Raw genomic sequence first — 12,796 nt, 5'->3', positions numbered from 1 at the left:
CTGTCTCAGTGTCCTGACGTGCCTGTGAATTAATTCTTCACTGGGGCTAAATGCCTGGCCCTCTTGAGGAAGCTGAACCTTGTCACCCATGCCTCAGGTACTGGCTAAGGTCCCCAGCCCCCAAGATCCCATCTGATCCTTCTTTTCATCCCTAGCCTGGAGGTCCTGCCATTGTGCCCCCCTCACCCAACCGGTCCCACCTGGTCCCCACCAGGTCCTCATCAGCCCTGTCTCTTCTTTGGACTACTCCCTAGGTGCCTCAGCCTCCTTCTCTTACCTGCCCACTCCCCTCACACAACCCCACCTTGGGGCAGGCCCGCCCGGGGCACCACACCTATCCCTGTTCTAGAAATGACCTAACTTTCAGATTCAACTGGACAGGAAAGTCCAGATATTCGTAGAGGAGCCTTGCTGTGTACCAGCTAAACAGCACCCACCACGTGCCAGGCATTGTCCCAAGCACTCTGTTTATTAAGCCTCACAAATAGTAAGTCACTGAGTCCTCACAACCATAGGTACTATTTCCTGGAGATACTATTAAGCCCATTTTAGTGATGAGGCCAACGAAGGTTCACAGCAGATAAATAGCTTTCCCAAGGTCACACATGCCCTGTGCAAGTGCTTTGAATACTGCGAACTTTCTGGAACGTTAGGAAGCCGAAGCCAGAGCCATTGTTCGGGAGCATGCAGACACTGACTCGTGTCCGCCCCCCTGCCCCCAGCCCCACTCTGGCCGAAAGTACGTGGCTTTGCTGACTTCAAGTTGGTTTAAGAATGAGGGGAGCCTAACATTTTTTTCTTGTGACAACAGGGCCTACCTTTTGAAAACAGAAGCACACGTTGTGTTAGTGCCAAGTCCTCTCCCAGCGGTGAAGTGCACACTATATACAAAGCTGCTTTTACAGTAGGAGTTTGGCTACTTTGTCAACGTGGCAGAAACTACCTCTGCCGAGAGCATCGCCAGCACTGCGTGTCCTGTGTGGGGACCAAGGAGCCCAGGTGTGTTGCGGAGACTCCTGGCCAGCGGTCCCCCTGTCACAAATGAGCTCCAGGAGCTTCACTTTATCTGATCCTCGAGTGGACATGCGTGCGGTCTCTCGCTAACTCGCAGCCTATCTGAGAGTGTACACGATTCCATTCTCACTATGACCCCGCACTGCAAGAAAATCATCACCCCGATTTTAGAGATGGGGAAGCAGACGAAAGGATATTAAGTAGCTATCTACTTGATACACTTCTAAACTCTTTCAACTTTGCTCCTATTTCTACAAGTGGCACACACGATTTTTATAATCAACCAGAACAATAAAGATTTTCCCACCTGGGCTACATTTACACAGCTAGTTAGAGATGGGGCTGGAACTTGCACCGGGCCGGTCTAACAACAAAACTGAAGCTCTTTCTACGCCCTCTCTGTGCCATCTCAGCGACCCAGTCTCTTGGAAGTCCCAGCCCTCCCTAGACATGTTTAGTACAGGGCACGTCTTGCTTCCTTGCCCTTCTCTCCTATTCAAAATTTACTATAGGGGCACCTGGGTGGCACTGTTGGTTAAGCATCTGACTCTTGGTTTCAGCTCAGGTCATGATCTCAGGGTTGTGAGATCGAGCCCCAAGTTGAGCCCTGCATCAGGCTCCACACTGAGCACGGAGCCTGCTCGGGATTCTCTCTCTTCCTCTCCCTCTGCCCCACCTCCAACATGCGCACTCGCTCGCCATCTCTCTTAAAAACAAGTTATTACAAAGCTGCAGTAATCAAAACAGTGTGGTTTGGTGTAAGGATAGATATACAGACCAATTAAAAGTCCAGGAATAAATTCATGCATCTATGGCCAATTGATTTTTGACAAGAGTGCCAGGTCCATTCTATAGTGTCTTCAAGAAATGGCACTGAGACAACTGAATACTGGATTTTTGCACACCAAGGAATGGAGTTGGACCCACATCTGACAAAAATGATCTCAAAGTGGATCAATGACCTAAATATATGCTCTAAAACCACTTAGAAGAAAACGGTAAATCTTCATGATTGTGGATTTGGCAATGAATTTGTAAATATGATACCAAAAGCATAAACAAAATAAAAAAATAGATAAATTGGACTTCCTCCAAATTAAAAACTTGTGCTTCAAAGGGCATTATCAAGAAAGTGAACCTTGTTCACTGTTGGTGGGGCTATAAATTGGTACCACCGCTATGGAAAATAGTATAGGTTTCCCAAAAAATTAAAAATAGAGCTAGAACTACCATATGACCTAAAATCCTGCTTCAGTGCATATTTCCAAAGGAAATGAAATCTGGATCTCAAAGGGATATTTCCACTCCTATGCTCCTCCCAGCATCATTCACAATAGCTCAGATACGGCAACAACCTAAATGTTGACAAAGGAATGGGTAAAGAAAATGTGGTGTGTGTATATATATATATACACAATGAAATATTATTCAGCCTGAAAAAATAAGAAAGTTGCCATTTGGGACCACATGGATGAACCTGGAAGACATGATGCTAAGTGAAATATGCCAGACAAGAAAAATACTGCATGATCTCACTTTATGTGGAATCTAAAATAGTCAAAGTCATAGAAGCAAAGAGTAGAACTGTGGTCTCCAGGGGCTAGGTAGATGTGGAAAATGGGGGAAATGTCAGTCAGAGGGTACAAAGTTTCAGTCATCCAAGATGAATGAAGTCTAGAGATCAGAGGTACAGCATGGGAACTGTCGTTAACAATACTTTATCCTTGAAATTTGCTATGAGGATACATCTTAAGTTTTCTCATCATACACACACACAGAAAAGAAAGGAAGGAAGGAAGGGAGAGAGAGAAAGAGAAAGAAAGAAAGAGAGAGAGAGAGAGAAAGGCAGATAGAGAGAGAGAGAGGAAGGAAGGAAGAAAGAGGGAGAGAGAGAGAAAGGAAGGAAGGAAGAGAAAATGGTAAGTATGTGAGGTGATGGGTATGTTAATTAGCTTGAGTATAGTCATCATTTCACAATGTATACGTACATAAAAACATCAAGTTGTACTCCTTAAATATAGATAATTTCTAGGTATCAATTCTATCTCAGTAAAGATGAAAAAAAAATCGAACCACCAAAACATATCAACCAAGACATGCATTAAAATGTCCAGTATTAATAATAACCAAAGCTGGGAAACATCTCAAGTACCGGTCACAGTGGAATGGATGAGTTACGGTAAATCCGTACAGAACACTACACAGCAATGAGAGTGAGCAAATTGCAATTTCATGCAAAACCACGGATGAATCCACTGTTAAACTAAAGAAGGAAGACACAAAAGAGTACCCCTGGTACTCTTAAATTAAGTTAAAAATAGACAGAACTAATCTCTCCAGTTAGAAGTCAGTCTAATGGAAGTCAGGATGGTGGTAGCCCTCGTGTTAGAGGGCAGAGATAAGGAGAGGTTCTGATTACAAGAGTGTATTCACTTTGTGACAATTCACCAAATTCTTCATTTATGACGTGCACTTTTTCACATGCAGGTTATATACATCAATAAAGAGTTTATTTAAAAACAGACGAAAGACACAGGCAAAGGACTCAAATGGACATTTCTCTAAAGAAGATCCATGAATGGCCAAGAAGCACGTGAAAAGACACTCAACATCAGTCATCAGGGAAATGTCAATCAGACCCACAGTGAGAAACCATTTCACCCGTCCCAGGATGGTTTAAAACCAGAAAATAACAGGTGCTGGCGAAGATGTGGAGAAATGGGAACCTCAGGCACTGCCTCTGGGAAGGAAAAATCGTGCAGTTGCTGTGAAAAATAGCTGGGCAGGGCACCTGGGTGGCTCAGTCAGTTAAGCATCAGCCTTCAGCTCAGGTCATGATCCCAGGGTCCTGGGATCGAGCCCTGCATCAGGCTCCCTGCTCAGTGGGGGGTCTGCTTCTCCCTCTACTTTCTCTCCTCCTAATGATATCTCTCTCTCTCTCTCACGCTCTTCCTCTCCCAAATAAATAAATAAAATCTTAAAAAAAAAAAACCCAAAAAACAAAAAAACACAGCTGGGTGGTTCCTCCAGAAGCTAAACATGGAATTCATATATGATCCATCAATTTCACTCCTACTATACACCCAAAAGAGTTGAAAACAAGGACTAGAACAGACGCTCGTATGCCAGGGTTCACTGTGGCATTTTCACAATGGCCAAAAGGCGAAAACAACCCAAGTGTCCATCGACAGAGTAAGGGAGAAACAAAATGTGGTCTATGCAGACAGTGCAATATTATTTGGTCAAGAAAGGAACTGATGTACTCATGTACACTACAACATGGGACCTTGAAGACATCATGTTAAGTGAAGTGGTCAGACACAAAAGAAAAACTACTGTATGATTCCATTTACATGTAATATCTAGAATAAGCAACTTCATAAAGACAGAAAGGAAATTAGAGGTTACCAGGGGCTAGGGAGAGGGGCCAATGAAGAGTTAGCTCTTACTAAGTACAAAGTGTTTGTTTGGAGTGATGAACAAGATTTGGAAATAGTGGTGATGGTTACATGACACTGTGAACGTACTTGAACTGTACACTTAGAAATCAAGGAAATGGCTAATTTTATATTCTATATAGGACTACAGTAAAAAAAACACAAAACACCTGTATTGCTATACATTCATGATTAACTATTGGAAATTGAATGAAAAATATACTATCTACAATGTCATTGAAAAATATGCAGAACTTCAGGATAAATCTTATAAAAGAGGTGAAAGACTTATACTCTGAAAACTACAAAATACGCCTGAGAGAAATGAAAGACAATCTAAATAAACAGAAAGATATATTACATTTATAGGTGGAAAGCCCAAAATTACCAAGAGTCAACTCTCCCCAAATTGAACTATCGATTCAACACAATCCTAATTAAAATCCCAGCAGCCTTTTGTTTTGTTTCGTTTTGTAGAACTTGAAAATCTCTTTGTAAAAGGAATGTGAAATTAACAAGCACCCAGAACAGCCAAGCAGCTTTGAAGAAGTCGACCATCCTGGTTTCTCCCGGCTTAGGTGAACGACTCTCCAAGTCATTCCTTTGATCTTGCTTCGACTCCACACTCACCAAGTAACCTTTTGATTTTATTTGCCAAGTAGCTTGAGGACTGGGCACCGGCCCTGGACAGGGCCAGAAATACCGCAGTAACTGCAAAGAGATCTTCACAACTCTAGAGTAGTAAAGGGTCTTCTGATTTGGGGGGGGGGGAAGGAGAAGAAGAGCAGCAACAACAACAACAAAGTTGAAAGTCCGAAACTACCTGATTTCAAGACCCTTTACAAAGCTATAGTCATCCAGATAGTGGGGTATTGGCATCGAGAAAAGCAGATAGATCAATGGAACAGAATAGAGAGAAATAAATGCAATGACAACTGGTTTTTGATAAAGGTGCAAAAAAAAAAAAGTCCTTTCAACAAGTAGTGCTGGAACAATTAGATATCTTTTTTTTTTTCAATGAACCTCATTCCACATATAAAAGTTAACTCAAAATGAAGTGCAGACCTAAAATATTAAGCCTAAAATTAGAAAATTCCTAAGAGAAAACCTTTGTTGCCTTGTGTTAGGCCATGATTTCTTAGATAAGACCCTAGAAGCAAGATCCATACCCCAAAGCTACAGATGTAGTGAAAAGAAGGGGCACCTGCACCCCAATGTTCAGAGCAGCAATGTCCACAATAGCCAAAATGCAGAAGGGGCCGCGATGTTCTTCAACAGATGAATGGATAAAGAAGATGTGGTCCATATACACAATGGAATATTACTCAGCCATCAGAAAGGATGAATACCCACCATCGACATGGATGGAACTGGAGGGAATTTGCTAAGTGAAATCAGTCAAGCAGAGAAAGACAATTATCATATGCTTTCACTCATATGTGGAATATAAGGAATAGAGCGAAGGACCACAGGGGAAAGGAGGGAAAATTGAATGGCAAGAAATCAGAGAGGGAGACAAACCATGAGAGACTGGACTCTGGGAAACAAACTGAGGGTTACCGAAGGGAGGGGGGTGGGGGGACGGGGTAACAGGGTGATGGGTACTAAGGAGGGCATGTGTTGTGATGAGCACTGGGTGTTATATACAACTAATGAATCATTGAACACTACATCAAAAATGTATAATGTACTATATGCTGGCTAACTGAACATAAAAAAATATAACGCATTGGCAAATCAGGCTGCAGAGAGCAAGACTTCTGCTCTTCATTAGAAGACTGACCATACCAAGTTATGCCAAGGACACAGAGGAACTGGAACTCTCATACACGGCTCAGGGGAACGTAAAATGGTACAACCACTTTGGAAAAGTTGCAGTTTTTAAAAAGTTAAATATATACCTACAAAAAACAAAAAACAAAAACCAACAACCAACCCTGTATGCTTACCAGGTGATCTAGGCATCCCACTCGTAGGCATTTATCCAAGAGAAATAAAAACATGTGTCCATACAAAGGCCTGTACGTAAACAATCACAAAAGTTATGTTTGTAATGGCCGAAAAGTGGAAACCACTCATGTGTCTAGCAGCAGAAGAATGGATAAACCGCGGCATCTCCACATGACGGAATACTACTCAGCAAAAAAAGAAACTACCGAGTCATGCAACAACATGGAAAAATATCAAAATAACTATGGCTGCATGAAAAAAGCCAGAACAAGAAAAAAGTACACACTGAATGATTCCAATTATATAAAATTCTAGGATATGCAAACGAATCAGATCAGTGGTTCCCTGAGGATAGGAGGAGGGTAGGGGTTTGCGGAGGAGCAGGAAGGAGGTATTATAAAGGGACGCGAGGACACACTGGCCTCCTCGCTGTGCTGAAATACACTGAGCACACTCCTACCTCAGGACCTTTTCACTTGCCATTCCCCTACCATGGAACATTCTCCCTCATTCACTCCCTTGTTTTTTTATAGGTCTCGCTGAACTCTCACCTTATCAGAAAGAGTTTCTCTTACTGTCTAGTTGGGGGAGATAAGCACGGACAAAAATGTGCATATAATATGTCATTGCTAAGTGACTTATCTATATAAGGGCAAAGCAGAAAAATAGAGCTCAGCAAAAGGGAGAGAATATGACCATGTGGAGGTTGGGGTGGGGGGAACAGGTTGTATTATACTGTCTGGTTGGGGAAACTCTTGGCGTGGCAGTGATGTGGAGTCAGGAAAGTTACAGAAGATCCAGCCCAACGTGATCAATTTTTCTCAAAGGACCAGGAGGCACTATCATCTTCTTAGGGCTTGGGGGTGTGGAGTAGGGTCCAGTAAGAGGGGCCTGGAGGAGGATGCCGAAGAAGAGCTGCTGTGGGGGGATGGGAGTGAAGCTAAGCAGGGAGGAGGGGAAGACTGCTGATGGCACAGTGGAAGAGGAAGCGCCTGAATGTGGTGACAGCAGGGCTGCACAGTTTTTGTGGCGGTGTTCTTATGCCACGATGACCCAGGAGGTGGGGATTCTAAGGCTGGCCCAAGAAGGGCTGGAGTTGCGGTGAGCACATGCAAGGAAACAGAAAGTGATGGTACTGAGTGAGTTAGATGATCTCCCATGTGGTCCAGGCTGGGAAAGGAAGGAGAGAGGCCAGGAAAAGGCTGGCAGGAGAAAATGCAGACATGAAGGCACTGGAGGACTCGATAATGTGGTAGGAGGCATGTGTGAGGGAGGTGCAGGAGGCCAGGGAGTGGGATAGTAGTGCATAAGTTATCAGAAGGGAAGCAATCTCCCGGGCCAACATCTAGGAATGCATCCTGCAAATAACTGAAGAGAAGTTCCTAGAATGGCGAAGGTCCAGAAATTGTGAGTGAAGAGTGCTAGTTGGTAATGCACATAAGCCCTGAAACCTCTGGAATCATTACTAGAGCTTGAATGGAGGCAAGAAGGTTAGCCAAGTGCCAAGCTCTTGATAATACATGGACTTGAGGGTACGTATTCTGTGCCAGTCATCTTTGATAAATCATTTCATCTTCATAACAATCAGGGATGTAGATAAGAAGAGACAGATGGAATGGTTAGACTTGGGAGAGTTCAAGGTCANGAGAGACTGGACTCTGGGAAACAAACTGAGGGTTACCGAAGGGAGGGGGGTGGGGGGACGGGGTAACAGGGTGATGGGTACTAAGGAGGGCATGTGTTGTGATGAGCACTGGGTGTTATATACAACTAATGAATCATTGAACACTACATCAAAAATGTATAATGTACTATATGCTGGCTAACTGAACATAAAAAAATATAACGCATTGGCAAATCAGGCTGCAGAGAGCAAGACTTCTGCTCTTCATTAGAAGACTGACCATATCAAGTTATGCCAAGGACACAGAGGAACTGGAACTCTCATACACGGCTCAGGGGAACGTAAAATGGTACAACCACTTTGGAAAAGTTGCAGTTTTTAAAAAGTTAAATATATACCTACAAAAAACAAAAAACAAAAACCAACAACCAACCCTGTATGCTTACCAGGTGATCTAGGCATCCCACTCGTAGGCATTTATCCAAGAGAAATAAAAACATGTGTCCATACAAAGGCCTGTACGTAAACAATCACAAAAGTTATGTTTGTAATGGCCGAAAAGTGGAAACCACTCATGTGTCTAGCAGCAGAAGAATGGATAAACCGCGGCATCTCCACATGACGGAATACTACTCAGCAAAAAAAGAAACTACCGAGTCATGCAACAACATGGAAAAATATCAAAATAACTATGGCTGCATGAAAAAAGCCAGAACAAGAAAAAAGTACACACTGAATGATTCCAATTATATAAAATTCTAGGATATGCAAACGAATCAGATCAGTGGTTCCCTGAGGATAGGAGGAGGGTAGGGGTTTGCGGAGGAGCAGGAAGGAGGTATTATAAAGGGACGCGAGGACACACTGGCCTCCTCGCTGTGCTGAAATACACTGAGCACACTCCTACCTCAGGACCTTTTCACTTGCCATTCCCCTTCCATGGAACATTCTCCCTCATTCACTCCCTTGTTTTTTTATAGGTCTCGCTGAACTCTCACCTTATCAGAAAGAGTTTCTCTTACTGTCTAGTTGGGGGAGATAAGCACGGACAAAAATGTGCATATAATATGTCATTGCTAAGTGACTTATCTATATAAGGGCAAAGCAGAAAAATAGAGCTCAGCGAAAGGGAGAGAATATGACCATGTGGAGGTTGGGGTGGGGGGAACAGGTTGTATTATACTGTCTGGTTGGGGAAACTCTTGGCGTGGCAGTGATGTGGAGTCAGGAAAGTTACAGAAGATCCAGCCGAACGTGATCAATTTTTCTCAAAGGACCAGGAGGCACTATCATCTTCTTAGGGCTTGGGGGTGTGGAGTAGGGTCCAGTAAGAGGGGCCTGGAGGAGGATGCCGAAGAAGAGCTGCTGTGGGGGGATGGGAGTGAAGCTAAGCAGGGAGGAGGGGAAGACTGCTGATGGCACAGTGGAAGAGGAAGCGCCTGAATGTGGTGACAGCAGGGCTGCACAGTTTTTGTGGCGGTGTTCTGATGCCACGATGACCCAGGAGGTGGGGATTCTAAGGCTGGCCCAAGAAGGGCTGGAGTTGCGGTGAGCACATGCAAGGAAACAGAAAGTGATGGTACTGAGTGAGTTAGATGATCTCCCATGTGGTCCAGGCTGGGAAAGGAAGGAGAGAGGCCAGGAAAAGGCTGGCAGGAGAAAATGCAGACATGAAGGCACTGGAGGACTCGATAATGTGGTAGGAGGCATGTGTGAGGGAGGTGCAGGAGGCCAGGGAGTGGGATAGTAGTGCATAAGTTATCAGAAGGGAAGCAATCTCCCGGGCCAACATCTAGGAATGCATCCTGCAAATAACTGAAGAGAAGTTCCTAGAATGGCGAAGGTCCAGAAATTGTGAGTGAAGAGTGCTAGTTGGTAATGCACATAAGCCCTGAAACCTCTGGAATCATTACTAGAGCTTGAATGGAGGCAAGAAGGTTAGCCAAGTGCCAAGCTCTTGATAATACATGGACTTGAGGGTACGTATTCTGTGCCAGTCATCTTTGATAAATCATTTCATCTTCATAACAATCAGGGATGTAGATAAGAAGAGACAGATGGAATGGTTAGACTTGGGAGAGTTCAAGGTCACTGTCAAAGTTTTGAGGAGTTTGTTTGGCTAGAAGGATGCTAAACAGGGAAAACAGAGTTATCAGTGAAGGGTCTGGCTTTGAATACATTGAGTTCGGGGCGTTGCTGGAATGTATACATGGAGATGTCCACAAGTATTTAGAGATGTATGGTTTGGGCTCAGCAAAGAGACTGGAATTGAAGATATGGATTTCTGTGTTAAAAGCACTGAGGTGATAACTGGGACCAGGGTATAGCCTGAGAATAAAACGGGATAGAATAGAATGGAAGAGAGGGGAGCTTTGGCACGTGCTCACATTGAGACAGTGGGGACCAAGAGGAGTCAGCAATTAAAGAAATGTAGGCCACATACTGGGGTAGATTGTAAAAACGGCCACAAATTCTTTACAGCGCTTCCCTTCAAGAGGTGAAGCTTACTCCTCTCCCCTGAATTTGGGCTGACATTTTGACTTTCTTGGACCAATACAATGGGGCAGAGTGATGTGCATGTCCCAAACCTAGGCTTCAAGAGGCCTTGTAGCAGCTTCCACTTCCTCATTGGGAATCTTCTACCAGCATGTGAACAAATCTGGGCTAGCCTGCTAGAAGATGAGAGAGCATCTCTCCCTCCCTCCCTCTCTCTCTCCCCCTCCCGCACTCTCGGGACAGAGGCTCCAGATGTGTAGGCCCCCCCAGCTGAGGCACCAAACATGTGGGTGAGCGCAGCCAAAAGAAGCCATGCCTGGGCCTGACCACAGAAACTGCCTGGCAGAGCCCAGCCCAAATTGCTGATCCACAGAATCTTGAGCTAACTAGAACAACTAGTATTTTAAGTCATTAAGTTTAATTTGTTACACGGCAACAGATAACTGATACATACATGGCCTGAGAAGCAAAGGCAGAAACAGATGAAAAGAAGAGGTAATATAACGCAGAGAGGTCAGTTTCTTTGGGGATGTGAAGGAGAGTGGTTTCCTGGGTTCAAAGATGTGGTGGGGGCAAAAGCCAGAGAACAGGGCCAGAAAGGGTTAATTGTTAAGGGGGGGCGGGGTGCTTTGCTTCTGGGGGGTGGGGATGGGCAACAGGATCACAGAATTTCACTTTTAATACCTGGGTACTACATACATGTGTTGCTTATATAGTATTTTTTAACAGTCTCTTAAGGACTGTGCAATTCTTAAATAATTCAATTCTTAAAAACGTTTAAAAACTAAGTACTAACTGGAGAATGCTACAGACTGATGCTTCCAGAGGAAAAGCCAAACAGCCCTACGGAAAACATCTGGGAAGGATTACGCAAATCCTGACTCCAGAGTTCCACGTCTGGAGATTTGGATTCAGTTACTTTGGACAGAGACCAGGGAAGCGACTTTCTTCCCATGGCTCCCCAGGTGTTGAGACTGTCAGGATGAGAAGAAAAGCTTGCTGAGGACAGAACCCTGGGAAAGGTCTTGATTCAGGAGTCTAAAAAAGAGGATAATGATTTTCAAACTAGGCTTCTATGTTCTCAGAGACATTTATAATATTTATGAACAAAACAGCAACACGTACCACTTATTACTATGTTACCTCATCTAATCCTCGTAATCCTTCCCATTTTACAGAAAAAAAATCAAAGCCTAGAGAGGAAAAGTGACTTGTTCTAGGTGACTTAGCTGGAGTCAGGATTTGAACCCCTGCTGTCTGATTCCAGAGTCTTGCTGTTTTTGTTTGTTTGTGTGGGGAAAAAGTTATTATACAGAATTATCTCAATTAAAATTTTCCCTCCTATATATGTATTAGGTCCTTGGCACATGTTAACATTGATTTCTACTAGAAGTTAGACCGTGAGCTCCTCTGGGGGAAGGAATTTTGTCTTTTTATCCACTTATCTCCAGCCCCCCCCCCCCAGTTTGCAGTCGATACATATTTGTTGAGTAAGTACATGAATATGTGGTTTGGGATTTGAACACAAGCTTGGAGGTTTGTTATTTTAAGTTTAATACTCTGATCATGAGAGTTCCTCTCCATAGAAAACACTACTTTTCAAAAGCGCACCTTCACTGAAATTGGGGGGTGGGCAGCAAGCAGATGGGTAGGATTGTGCAGTGCAGGGTTCAGGAGGAAACAGAATCAACCAATTCAGACCACACACACCGCCCCCCCCAAGGCCTTGAAAGCAAACAAAGGGGTGGACCAGTTGCACTCCTCTTGAGGAAGGAGACTGACAAGCTTGACTAGATTTACAGGCGGAGAGATCCGCAGTAGAGAGGCGAAAAGGGAAAAAGATGGGATCAATTGGCGGAGAGTTAATAGGGTCCTAGAGGGATGCAGCTGGGGCAGGAGGGACACCTGTTCCTCTGAATTTGAAGACCGGCTGTCAGAGATGCAGGAAGACTTTCAGCAGAGTGACGGGAAGGAGCGCGCCAGGAGCAGCACTTGAGGGAGGGGAGAGCAGCCCAGTTCGTGAAGTTTCTCTTCCACCTCTCACCATTTAGGGCCATGGATCAGAAAATTTAACTCCAGAGATCCTCACAGGGTTATGAACTTTGAAAACAGCAACAAAAACCTATCTACTGTCATTATGGTTTCATTTTAAAAAACAAAGTGACATTTAACACACCAAAAATAGGTAGAAAGGACAAAAATCTCAGAATAAATCTCCGCTGTCCCCATTTTTTCTCGTTTCACCTGGAAGGATGATTCCTTCTGGCAGGACGAG

At 44.0% G+C, this 12,796-nt stretch overlaps 1 protein-coding gene across 3 annotated transcripts in view; it reads right to left on the bottom strand.

The window, feature by feature from the left end:
* Nucleotides 1-12,796, bottom strand: part of TUB (TUB bipartite transcription factor) — an 81,022-nt gene that overhangs the window by 67,478 nt on the left and 748 nt on the right. The gene's annotated exons all lie outside the window — the stretch shown is intronic.

The sequence above is a fragment of the Ailuropoda melanoleuca genome, chromosome 8 (assembly GCF_002007445.2).
Source record: "Ailuropoda melanoleuca isolate Jingjing chromosome 8, ASM200744v2, whole genome shotgun sequence".
NCBI classification, from domain to species: Eukaryota; Metazoa; Chordata; class Mammalia; order Carnivora; family Ursidae; genus Ailuropoda; species Ailuropoda melanoleuca.
Note: the sequence above shows the minus strand (reverse complement) of the source record. Positions and strands in the feature narration are given on the sequence as shown.